Here is a 13,382-nt window from a genome sequence, read left to right on the forward strand (position 1 = left end):
GTTTATTTTAACAATATTAATTTTTTTTAAAATTTTACACAACATACCAAGTTATAATTCACTTAAAAAATTTAATACAATTTTGTCAAAGCTGCAATAAACACCTTGTTTCAGCACACCAGTAAATTATGAAAAATGTTACATTAATCAAAATGTCTATTCTAACAAAACTCAAAAACAAAATATGTTTCCGCCCGGGCTCGAACCGGGGACCTTTCGCGTGTTAGGCGAACGTGATAACCGCTACACTACGGAAACACTTGTTGGTAACCTATACCGCGCGTATATAAACCTTTTAAGTTACTCGGTTTCAATTGGCTGAATTTGAATTGCTATCACACATGTGAAGTGATGTAATGGTATGTATAAAAAAGATAATATTAAACCTATAAACTTCTAAAAAATAAAATCTATAAGTAATATACAAAACTAATTATATAATGCGCTCAAAATTAAACAGTATCCTTCTTTGAGATTGTTTAACTAGTTTTCTAAGCAATATGATTTGATTACTTATATTATACTATTTTGTGCACAATGAGCACAATTTTTAAAATATCGTTTAAACTTTATACTTATTTTAAAAACTGTAGTTATAGAAGCTTAATGTTTTTTTCTGGATAAAGACGAGTATTATATTTAATTTTTAAAATAGATATGCATATAAAGTTGTCAAATAAATTGTCTTTCCTTAAAATATAATTAACATTTACTAATTTATTTTCGATGCATACAAGTAAAAGCAAAACAAACTTTAAAAATAGTACATTCAAATAAATGTTTGACGGATTATTTAAATTTATAACATTAATATGTTTAAAAAATATATGTTGGTCTTAATAACATATATCAATATATTTTGGGATATTTTCGATTTTAAATTTTTTGACTACTTTTAAGTATTAAAAAACTTGAATAATTATTAAATAGCATTCAGACAAAAATAAATTGTATAATTGAACTAACCGTTTGTTACACCCATTCAATTCAGTTTAAATACAAATTGAATATATTTTTTAGTATTCACTAAATATTTTGATTCAATTTTGAGAATAATTTCCAAACTAAAACTTGTAAAAGAGTGTATATGATTAGTAAATCAAAATAAAAAGTATAAAAATATAATCAAATTGAACAAAAGAAAGCTAAAAAAAATTGTTAGTTTTTTAAACTGAAAACACATAGATAATATTAGTAAATATTAAAAGCGTAATTTTAAACTTATTTACATACTATTTTTCATATTTACAAAAACTTTTTACTTAAATTAGTCATTAACTCTTTTACTAGCTCTAAGCTCTAAATGCTATCAAGTTAGAAACATATATACTTAAATAGAATTAGTTTTTAATTTGTAAAAAGGGTTAAAAACCAATTAGTGTTTAATAAACAAGTTTCAGTGTTTGTCTAATTTAGACTAAAATTATCATCTAAAACTTCAATTAGTTCTTTATAATCATGAAAAATCTTGTACCATACATAGCTACAAAGTTTTATTTTAATTAATGAAAAAGAATCATCAAAAGTAAAACAATTTTCTATGATAAGAGTTTTATAAAAATCTAAATTTATTTGACTGTAATTAATAAATACTTAACAAAAAACTACATATTATCAAACATACTTAAACATAATACTACTACTCTAGCTAGTTTAGTCTACAAAAGAGTATGCAATATTCCATAATAAATTCGTAAAGCTTATAAAACTTTTAAGCTTGTATTATCATTTGTTATAACGCTATTTATAAGCTAAGGCTTTGCTACTAAGAAATAAGAACAACGTATGCATCAGATACAATGTTGTTAAAATATATAATCAGCATTTGTTGTAGATCAGCACGTGGCCCGTTGGTCTAGGGGTATGATTTCCGCTTAGGGTGCGGGAGGTCCCGGGTTCAAATCCCGGACGGGCCCTTGTTTTTATTTGTTTAATTATTTTCTGATATTTTATTATGCAACATTAATCATTCTTAAAAACTATTACACAAAATTAGAATTGGAAATACAAAACTATACAACAATTTTATTGATTTAACATTATCTATTAAAACTAAAACTCAAAGTTTTTGTAAAGGTTAAAATTGCTGGGCTATTAATAATAGTTTAAAAATGATTAATATTCTTTAATTAATGGTAAGCTTACTTTACTATAACCTAGTTTTTAAACAACTATAAAGTAGTGCTGTTACTAACTTCTAAAATAAAACTATAAACTAACATAGAAACTTTATTTAACCTTTGTTTTAATTGCTTCTCTATTTATCATTATTTTAGAGATAAATTATAGCATTTTACATGGCATTTAGCTGTTATAATCACCTAAATTAAGAAAATAAATAGTATTACATTTTTTACAAAAAAACACCAAGTCATAACACTATTTTTGGAATTGTCTTATTATAACTTTTACCAAATTTAATATATCAAATTAGTACTACACTGTCACCTTACACTAGTTTGTTTTTAAATTAATACAAATGACTTTAGTTTTTTAATTGCATTGTTATACAAAAACCTTATTTCGCTTGCTTAAACCATAAATCATTGTCTTTTGTTTACTTTTAGTTTAAAGTGTTAATTTAGTAGCGTATTTAAGTTACCTGTTATGCGCTCTTGAAAACAAAATTAAAATATTACTAAAATAAAAATCTTTTATTGCATAACTTTCAAAGCAACTACAAGTTTTAGTTTTAAATACTACTACATGAGCTTGTTATATGATTATAACTATTGCTAAATATATAAAACATAAACTTAACTAATCAAAACGTTCATGTTTTTTGCTTAACAACTTTTATTTTTGTATGTTATTAAACGTAGTAATCACTTCCAAATTTCAAATTTCTTAATAACTTTTACTTTATTTTTACTAACGTATAGGTGTAATGAAGTTTAAATTTAACATGATATTAGATTTGTTTATATGTATAAAACGGGTAGCTGTCTAAATTTCACGAGCGTACAAAATTGCACGAGGGGACAAAATTGCACGAGTGCACACAATTGCACGAAGATACTTTTGCATGAAGATACTTTTGCACGAGGGGATAAAATTCCACGAAGATAAAATTGCACGAAGATACTTTTGCACGAAGACACTTTAGCACGAGCAGACAATTTTGCACGGGTTAATCTTTTTTTTTTGTAATTTATTTATTAATTTTATTTTTCTTATTTATTAACATTTTACTATTACTGTTACCCCTAACCCTTACCCTCGGTCGGTAAGTTATTATTATTATTTTAAACTTTTTTTTTTATTTCTTTTTTTTTTTTTTACTATAACTGTTACCCCTAACCCTTACCCTTACCCTTGGTCGATAGCTTTCATTTTTATTTTTTCTGTATTTTTTTATCTTTCGTGCAAAAATTTAACTCATGAAAAATTAACCCTTTGTGCAAAATCGTCTTCGTGCAATTTTGTTCTCTCGTGCAATTTTTCCCCTCGTGCAAATTTGTCTTCGTGCAGTTTAGTAATCTCGTGCAATTTTATCTTTGTGCAATTTAGATCCGTTCCCGTATAGAACAGTATACAATCAACTTCAAATTCCCAATTTCTTTACTTTTAGCTACTAGTTGTGTAAGTTTTTAATTAAACTTAAAAATCTATTGTTTTTTTTGTTTCTACATTCATAAATTTCGTAATTTGTTTAAATCTTAAAAATAAATTAGTTCAAGTTGTTATGTTTTTACAATAGTGTTTTACTCTATCCAAGTCATGCTGTAAACATATATTGCTAAAAGCTTATCGAAAGTGTTTAAATTTTATTAAAACTTGTAACCTCCAGATGTAGGTACCTTTAATATTAAACTTAACTTATACTAAATAATGATACCAATAATACTTAGGCTACTCTATACAAAACTAGGCATGACATGAGTTAACATATTTTATATAAAGAACAATTGCAAACACAAACAAATATATAAAGAACATCAAATTTAGAAAACACTTTAAATGTGGTCAAAACCTTTACACAAGATTTAATCTAGCAAGAATATACTTTAAGAATGTATGAAACAAAATACGATTTAACTACTTAGAATGTAAATAAGAAATACTTATAAAAATAATACTAATCAAAAAACACTTTATATAAGACAAGAAAACAATATAAATGTCTATTCTTCATTATCACGTTTACTGCAGCAGGCTGTGGCTAGAATCTCCCCGTCTATCTGTTGTATCAGCTTATATAAAACATTCCATAACTCAATGTTGCTTTAGGGTTTCTGTTATGCACTTTATTTTCTCCCTTTGTCAAGTGTATTAAACTTGCATCAGTATAAAACTTGACCTTGCGAGCTTTCTCTTAACGCTTGAATGATTTTTTAGCTCAAAACTTCCAACCAAATCTAAACAGTAATCAAGTGCAACTTAATATCCTGCTACTAACTTCGAAAACTATTTTAAGAAATAATATTAGAAAATTAAACCGATTCATAATATTTACAGAAAATAATAGAATTTAGGTGCACTGTTGTTTAGAATTATTTGAAAACCATGTCATTTAAAAAGTATATTGTTATATGTTTTTAGTTATAAAAATTTATTAAAGATAGTTCTTAAAAGTATGATAAGTAAAAAAAAGAAAGACTTAAGTTTAAAAATACAAATCGTTGTCTCTAAAGTAAGTAGATAATATTCAGTAGTAAAAATATGTAGTAGATTGGCTTACTAACCAATATAACTAGCATTAACAAAATTGTGTTTCTGTCCGGGATTTGAAATCGGGACCTCACCCAGCCTAAACGGAAACCATACCTCTAGACCACTTGATCCTCCGACTGTATTGCATAATAAACTTACCACCTACAAGTCAGAACACTTTAAGAAAGCTTGCTTTATTCTACTTTAATTTATATGAAGTAAAAGTATCGCTTCACAGCGTTACAAACACTTAAGATATGTGAAAACTAAATTTTTGAGTTTGTTTGTGAAATCTTTATTTAATGATAGTTTAAAAACTTGCTACAAAAATCTTAAAAAACAAAGTCAATAACTGTAAAAACTGTGTTGTTATACATCACCTTAGATAAAACTAGTTTTTATAACTAAAGTAATACATAACAACATTACAGTCTTCAAATTTGAGCAAAATCTAAAGAAAATTTTTCTATATGTATTAACATTTAAATAATTTAAATTAATAAAAACAAAACTTTAAAAAATACTCCGTTAACTTCTTTTAGCTACAGGTGATTTTAGCAAACAAGCTTAAATATTTGTGTTATAACTTTAACTATTAGTTTTAGCAACATACATAATTAAATATAATTTCACGTGTTTAAAGTATTTCACTTCTTGAAAGCTTTACTTGAAGTCTGAAAAAAAATATTTTGCTTTTAAAGAACTTGCTTTATTGTTATGTATATAATATTAAATTCTATGTATTATTATATTTTATATAGAAATTGTTATACAGTTGAAATAAAATTTATTTATCTGTTTAGAGCATGCATTTAAAATATATACCACTTTCTGAAATACAGATTGTTTTAGTACTAGTTACTCTTATATATTAGTAGGAAATCATTAAACGTTTGTGCTAATAATTATTTAAAACTAGTTTGTAAACGTAAATAAATTTTTCATTGAATATTCTGTAACAGAACAGCAAAGATATGTGGAGGTGCCGGGCATCGATCCCGGTACCTCTCGCATGCTAAGCGAGCGCTCTACCATCTGAGCTACACCCCCACCTGGAAGTGATCATCCCGTGGCGTTTTTAAATAATCATATTTTTCGTCAAGTTCTTTTATCTTATCTGCTCGTTGCCTGGTAAGTGCGTTTATTTTGCACTAAGCTATCAATGATAATTAACTTCATCGATTTGACACTTGCTTATCATAGTAATGTGTATGTAGCAGGGGCGTAGCGTGGGGAGGGACACTGGCGCATGCGTGCCACCCAAAAAAAGGAAAATGTAAAAAAAAGAATGTAATATCTTTATCCTTTATAGTTTATTTTTTCTGCTTAGTTTGCCTTTTTTCAACTATGTTTATCTAGTATTCAAAAAGTTAAACGAAATTTTGAATACCAATTAGTGACAAGTTAGAAAAGTACATGTTATTACTCAATATACTGATTCGGTGCGTAATTGCAAATGCGCACCGATGTTGATGAAAAACTCCATAAGGAAAAATTTTATAAGTTCATTAACTTCATAAGAATTTAGACTCAAACAGTACGCAATTAATATAGCGCACCGCTGAAGTATAAGCTTATGGCAGATTATTTTTCTACAAAAAGTTTACAAAAATACGTCACGCTTAAAGAAAAATTAAACAATTTTACAAATATTTTTTATGCTACATTGTTAAGACTACTGCTAGTTTTCTGAACTTTATTTTTGTAAACATACAAGATAAGCGTGTCGGCCTATGAGAAATAAACTTTGTTTGTGATTTTTATTTAAAACAAATACAATCAAATGAATTAAATTTAAAAAGTATACTTTTAACTATTTTACAAAGTTGTAATAAACTGTAATACCAGTTATGAATTAAATTTAAAAAGTATACTTTTAACTATTTTACAAAGTTGTAATAAACTGTAATACCAGTTATAAACTTTATAAAATAGTTAAAAGTATACTTTTTAAATTTAATTCATTTGATTGTATTTGTTTTAAATAAAAATCACAAACAAAGTTTATTTCTCATAGGCCGACACGCTTATCTTGTATGTTTACAAAAATAAAGTTCAGAAAACTAGCAGTAGTCTTAACAATGTAGCATAAAAAATATTTGTAAAATTGTTTAATTTTTCTTTAAGCGTGACGTATTTTTGTAAACTTTTTGTAGAAAAATAATCTGCCATAAGCTTATACTTCAGCGGTGCGCTATATTAATTGCGTACTGTTTGAGTCTAAATTCTTATGAAGTTAATGAACTTATAAAATTTTTCCTTATGGAGTTTTTCATCAACATCGGTGCGCATTTGCAATTACGCACCGAATCAGTATATTGAGTAATAACATGTACTTTTCTAACTTGTCACTAATTGGTATTCAAAATTTCGTTTAACTTTTTGAATACTAGATAAACATAGTTGAAAAAAGGCAAACTAAGCAGAAAAAATAAACTATAAAGGATAAAGATATTACATTCTTTTTTTTACATTTTCCTTTTTTTGGGTGGCACGCATGCGCCAGTGTCCCTCCCCACGCTACGCCCCTGCTACATACACATTACTATGATAAGCAAGTGTCAAATCGATGAAGTTAATTATCATTGATAGCTTAGTGCAAAATAAACGCACTTACCAGGCAACGAGCAGATAAGATAAAAGAACTTGACGAAAAATATGATTATTTAAAAACGCCACGGGATGATCACTTCCAGGTGGGGGTGTAGCTCAGATGGTAGAGCGCTCGCTTAGCATGCGAGAGGTACCGGGATCGATGCCCGGCACCTCCACATATTTTTGCTGTTCTGTTACAGAATATTCAATGAAAAATTTATTTACGTTTACAAACTAGTTTTAAATAATTATTAGCACAAACGTTTAATGATTTCCTACTAATATATAAGAGTAACTAGTACTAAAACAATCTGTATTTCAGAAAGTGGTATATATTTTAAATGCATGCTCTAAACAGATAAATAAATTTTATTTCAACTGTATAACAATTTCTATATAAAATATAATAATACATAGAATTTAATATTATATACATAACAATAAAGCAAGTTCTTTAAAAGCAAAATATTTTTTTTCAGACTTCAAGTAAAGCTTTCAAGAAGTGAAATACTTTAAACACGTGAAATTATATTTAATTATGTATGTTGCTAAAACTAATAGTTAAAGTTATAACACAAATATTTAAGCTTGTTTGCTAAAATCACCTGTAGCTAAAAGAAGTTAACGGAGTATTTTTTAAAGTTTTGTTTTTATTAATTTAAATTATTTAAATGTTAATACATATAGAAAAATTTTCTTTAGATTTTGCTCAAATTTGAAGACTGTAATGTTGTTATGTATTACTTTAGTTATAAAAACTAGTTTTATCTAAGGTGATGTATAACAACACAGTTTTTACAGTTATTGACTTTGTTTTTTAAGATTTTTGTAGCAAGTTTTTAAACTATCATTAAATAAAGATTTCACAAACAAACTCAAAAATTTAGTTTTCACATATCTTAAGTGTTTGTAACGCTGTGAAGCGATACTTTTACTTCATATAAATTAAAGTAGAATAAAGCAAGCTTTCTTAAAGTGTTCTGACTTGTAGGTGGTAAGTTTATTATGCAATACAGTCGGAGGATCAAGTGGTCTAGAGGTATGGTTTCCGTTTAGGCTGGGTGAGGTCCCGATTTCAAATCCCGGACAGAAACACAATTTTGTTAATGCTAGTTATATTGGTTAGTAAGCCAATCTACTACATATTTTTACTACTGAATATTATCTACTTACTTTAGAGACAACGATTTGTATTTTTAAACTTAAGTCTTTCTTTTTTTTACTTATCATACTTTTAAGAACTATCTTTAATAAATTTTTATAACTAAAAACATATAACAATATACTTTTTAAATGACATGGTTTTCAAATAATTCTAAACAACAGTGCACCTAAATTCTATTATTTTCTGTAAATATTATGAATCGGTTTAATTTTCTAATATTATTTCTTAAAATAGTTTTCGAAGTTAGTAGCAGGATATTAAGTTGCACTTGATTACTGTTTAGATTTGGTTGGAAGTTTTGAGCTAAAAAATCATTCAAGCGTTAAGAGAAAGCTCGCAAGGTCAAGTTTTATACTGATGCAAGTTTAATACACTTGACAAAGGGAGAAAATAAAGTGCATAACAGAAACCCTGAAGCAACATTGAGTTATGGAATGTTTTATATAAGCTGATACAACAGATAGACGGGGAGATTCTAGCCACAGCCTGCTGCAGTAAACGTGATAATGAAGAATAGACATTTATATTGTTTTCTTGTCTTATATAAAGTGTTTTTTGATTAGTATTATTTTTATAAGTATTTCTTATTTACATTCTAAGTAGTTAAATCGTATTTTGTTTCATACATTCTTAAAGTATATTCTTGCTAGATTAAATCTTGTGTAAAGGTTTTGACCACATTTAAAGTGTTTTCTAAATTTGATGTTCTTTATATATTTGTTTGTGTTTGCAATTGTTCTTTATATAAAATATGTTAACTCATGTCATGCCTAGTTTTGTATAGAGTAGCCTAAGTATTATTGGTATCATTATTTAGTATAAGTTAAGTTTAATATTAAAGGTACCTACATCTGGAGGTTACAAGTTTTAATAAAATTTAAACACTTTCGATAAGCTTTTAGCAATATATGTTTACAGCATGACTTGGATAGAGTAAAACACTATTGTAAAAACATAACAACTTGAACTAATTTATTTTTAAGATTTAAACAAATTACGAAATTTATGAATGTAGAAACAAAAAAAACAATAGATTTTTAAGTTTAATTAAAAACTTACACAACTAGTAGCTAAAAGTAAAGAAATTGGGAATTTGAAGTTGATTGTATACTGTTCTATACGGGAACGGATCTAAATTGCACAAAGATAAAATTGCACGAGATTACTAAACTGCACGAAGACAAATTTGCACGAGGGGAAAAATTGCACGAGAGAACAAAATTGCACGAAGACGATTTTGCACAAAGGGTTAATTTTTCATGAGTTAAATTTTTGCACGAAAGATAAAAAAATACAGAAAAAATAAAAATGAAAGCTATCGACCAAGGGTAAGGGTAAGGGTTAGGGGTAACAGTTATAGTAAAAAAAAAAAAAAGAAATAAAAAAAAAAGTTTAAAATAATAATAATAACTTACCGACCGAGGGTAAGGGTTAGGGGTAACAGTAATAGTAAAATGTTAATAAATAAGAAAAATAAAATTAATAAATAAATTACAAAAAAAAAAGATTAACCCGTGCAAAATTGTCTGCTCGTGCTAAAGTGTCTTCGTGCAAAAGTATCTTCGTGCAATTTTATCTTCGTGGAATTTTATCCCCTCGTGCAAAAGTATCTTCATGCAAAAGTATCTTCGTGCAATTGTGTGCACTCGTGCAATTTTGTCCCCTCGTGCAATTTTGTACGCTCGTGAAATTTAGACAGCTACCCGTTTTATACATATAAACAAATCTAATATCATGTTAAATTTAAACTTCATTACACCTATACGTTAGTAAAAATAAAGTAAAAGTTATTAAGAAATTTGAAATTTGGAAGTGATTACTACGTTTAATAACATACAAAAATAAAAGTTGTTAAGCAAAAAACATGAACGTTTTGATTAGTTAAGTTTATGTTTTATATATTTAGCAATAGTTATAATCATATAACAAGCTCATGTAGTAGTATTTAAAACTAAAACTTGTAGTTGCTTTGAAAGTTATGCAATAAAAGATTTTTATTTTAGTAATATTTTAATTTTGTTTTCAAGAGCGCATAACAGGTAACTTAAATACGCTACTAAATTAACACTTTAAACTAAAAGTAAACAAAAGACAATGATTTATGGTTTAAGCAAGCGAAATAAGGTTTTTGTATAACAATGCAATTAAAAAACTAAAGTCATTTGTATTAATTTAAAAACAAACTAGTGTAAGGTGACAGTGTAGTACTAATTTGATATATTAAATTTGGTAAAAGTTATAATAAGACAATTCCAAAAATAGTGTTATGACTTGGTGTTTTTTTGTAAAAAATGTAATACTATTTATTTTCTTAATTTAGGTGATTATAACAGCTAAATGCCATGTAAAATGCTATAATTTATCTCTAAAATAATGATAAATAGAGAAGCAATTAAAACAAAGGTTAAATAAAGTTTCTATGTTAGTTTATAGTTTTATTTTAGAAGTTAGTAACAGCACTACTTTATAGTTGTTTAAAAACTAGGTTATAGTAAAGTAAGCTTACCATTAATTAAAGAATATTAATCATTTTTAAACTATTATTAATAGCCCAGCAATTTTAACCTTTACAAAAACTTTGAGTTTTAGTTTTAATAGATAATGTTAAATCAATAAAATTGTTGTATAGTTTTGTATTTCCAATTCTAATTTTGTGTAATAGTTTTTAAGAATGATTAATGTTGCATAATAAAATATCAGAAAATAATTAAACAAATAAAAACAAGGGCCCGTCCGGGATTTGAACCCGGGACCTCCCGCACCCTAAGCGGAAATCATACCCCTAGACCAACGGGCCACGTGCTGATCTACAACAAATGCTGATTATATATTTTAACAACATTGTATCTGATGCATACGTTGTTCTTATTTCTTAGTAGCAAAGCCTTAGCTTATAAATAGCGTTATAACAAATGATAATACAAGCTTAAAAGTTTTATAAGCTTTACGAATTTATTATGGAATATTGCATACTCTTTTGTAGACTAAACTAGCTAGAGTAGTAGTATTATGTTTAAGTATGTTTGATAATATGTAGTTTTTTGTTAAGTATTTATTAATTACAGTCAAATAAATTTAGATTTTTATAAAACTCTTATCATAGAAAATTGTTTTACTTTTGATGATTCTTTTTCATTAATTAAAATAAAACTTTGTAGCTATGTATGGTACAAGATTTTTCATGATTATAAAGAACTAATTGAAGTTTTAGATGATAATTTTAGTCTAAATTAGACAAACACTGAAACTTGTTTATTAAACACTAATTGGTTTTTAACCCTTTTTACAAATTAAAAACTAATTCTATTTAAGTATATATGTTTCTAACTTGATAGCATTTAGAGCTTAGAGCTAGTAAAAGAGTTAATGACTAATTTAAGTAAAAAGTTTTTGTAAATATGAAAAATAGTATGTAAATAAGTTTAAAATTACGCTTTTAATATTTACTAATATTATCTATGTGTTTTCAGTTTAAAAAACTAACAATTTTTTTTAGCTTTCTTTTGTTCAATTTGATTATATTTTTATACTTTTTATTTTGATTTACTAATCATATACACTCTTTTACAAGTTTTAGTTTGGAAATTATTCTCAAAATTGAATCAAAATATTTAGTGAATACTAAAAAATATATTCAATTTGTATTTAAACTGAATTGAATGGGTGTAACAAACGGTTAGTTCAATTATACAATTTATTTTTGTCTGAATGCTATTTAATAATTATTCAAGTTTTTTAATACTTAAAAGTAGTCAAAAAAATTTAAAATCGAAAATATCCCAAAATATATTGATATATGTTATTAAGACCAACATATATTTTTTAAACATATTAATGTTATAAATTTAAATAATCCGTCAAACATTTATTTGAATGTACTATTTTTAAAGTTTGTTTTGCTTTTACTTGTATGCATCGAAAATAAATTAGTAAATGTTAATTATATTTTAAGGAAAGACAATTTATTTGACAACTTTATATGCATATCTATTTTAAAAATTAAATATAATACTCGTCTTTATCCAGAAAAAAACATTAAGCTTCTATAACTACAGTTTTTAAAATAAGTATAAAGTTTAAACGATATTTTAAAAATTGTGCTCATTGTGCACAAAATAGTATAATATAAGTAATCAAATCATATTGCTTAGAAAACTAGTTAAACAATCTCAAAGAAGGATACTGTTTAATTTTGAGCGCATTATATAATTAGTTTTGTATATTACTTATAGATTTTATTTTTTAGAAGTTTATAGGTTTAATATTATCTTTTTTATACATACCATTACATCACTTCACATGTGTGATAGCAATTCAAATTCAGCCAATTGAAACCGAGTAACTTAAAAGGTTTATATACGCGCGGTATAGGTTACCAACAAGTGTTTCCGTAGTGTAGCGGTTATCACGTTCGCCTAACACGCGAAAGGTCCCCGGTTCGAGCCCGGGCGGAAACATATTTTGTTTTTGAGTTTTGTTAGAATAGACATTTTGATTAATGTAACATTTTTCATAATTTACTGGTGTGCTGAAACAAGGTGTTTATTGCAGCTTTGACAAAATTGTATTAAATTTTTTAAGTGAATTATAACTTGGTATGTTGTGTAAAATTTTAAAAAAATGTTGAAGGACTATAATGTTCTAGATATATAATAATATTGAGGACAGTGAAACAGCTGTAAAACTTATTTGATTTTAAAAAAGTAAATCCATACGTTTATATGGACTTAATGAACCAATTTCTTAATATTTTTTTTTAAAAACAATATCTTAAATACTTTTGTTGTTATAGGGACAATTTTTTTTTTAAATACCACCTCAAGCATGTTAAAATTTTAATAAACATAGACTATTATTTAGTAAATAAAGTTGTTATAACATAACTTTTTGATGTTACATTACTTAATGTTACATTAAATTAGATAAAGCTAAAATAAATATTATGAAAGTTGTAATTATTAAGTTTAAA

General features: G+C 26.1%; 6 non-coding genes across 6 annotated transcripts; 3 read left to right on the forward strand and 3 right to left on the reverse strand.

Annotated features, from left to right (window-relative positions):
• Positions 1 to 185: 185 nt before the first annotated feature.
• Trnav-aac (transfer RNA valine (anticodon AAC)) lies at positions 186 to 258 on the reverse strand. Its single transcript has one exon. It is a non-coding gene; the product is annotated as a tRNA-Val (tRNA).
• Positions 259 to 1,844: 1,586 nt separating this feature from the next.
• Trnap-agg (transfer RNA proline (anticodon AGG)) lies at positions 1,845 to 1,916 on the forward strand. The gene has a single exon. It is a non-coding gene; the product is annotated as a tRNA-Pro (tRNA).
• A 3,714-nt stretch (positions 1,917 to 5,630) lies between these two features.
• Positions 5,631 to 5,703, reverse strand: Trnaa-agc (transfer RNA alanine (anticodon AGC)). The gene has a single exon. It is a non-coding gene; the product is annotated as a tRNA-Ala (tRNA).
• Positions 5,704 to 7,351: 1,648 nt separating this feature from the next.
• On the forward strand, positions 7,352 to 7,424 carry Trnaa-agc (transfer RNA alanine (anticodon AGC)). The gene has a single exon. It is a non-coding gene; the product is annotated as a tRNA-Ala (tRNA).
• A 3,714-nt stretch (positions 7,425 to 11,138) lies between these two features.
• Trnap-agg (transfer RNA proline (anticodon AGG)) lies at positions 11,139 to 11,210 on the reverse strand. The gene has a single exon. It is a non-coding gene; the product is annotated as a tRNA-Pro (tRNA).
• A 1,587-nt stretch (positions 11,211 to 12,797) lies between these two features.
• Trnav-aac (transfer RNA valine (anticodon AAC)) lies at positions 12,798 to 12,870 on the forward strand. The gene has a single exon. It is a non-coding gene; the product is annotated as a tRNA-Val (tRNA).
• The last annotated feature ends 512 nt before the right edge of the window (positions 12,871 to 13,382 follow it).

Source organism: Thalia democratica, chromosome 2 (assembly GCF_965202585.1).
Source record: "Thalia democratica chromosome 2, ktThaDemo2.hap1.1, whole genome shotgun sequence".
Lineage (NCBI taxonomy): Eukaryota > Metazoa > Chordata > Thaliacea > Salpida > Salpidae > Thalia > Thalia democratica.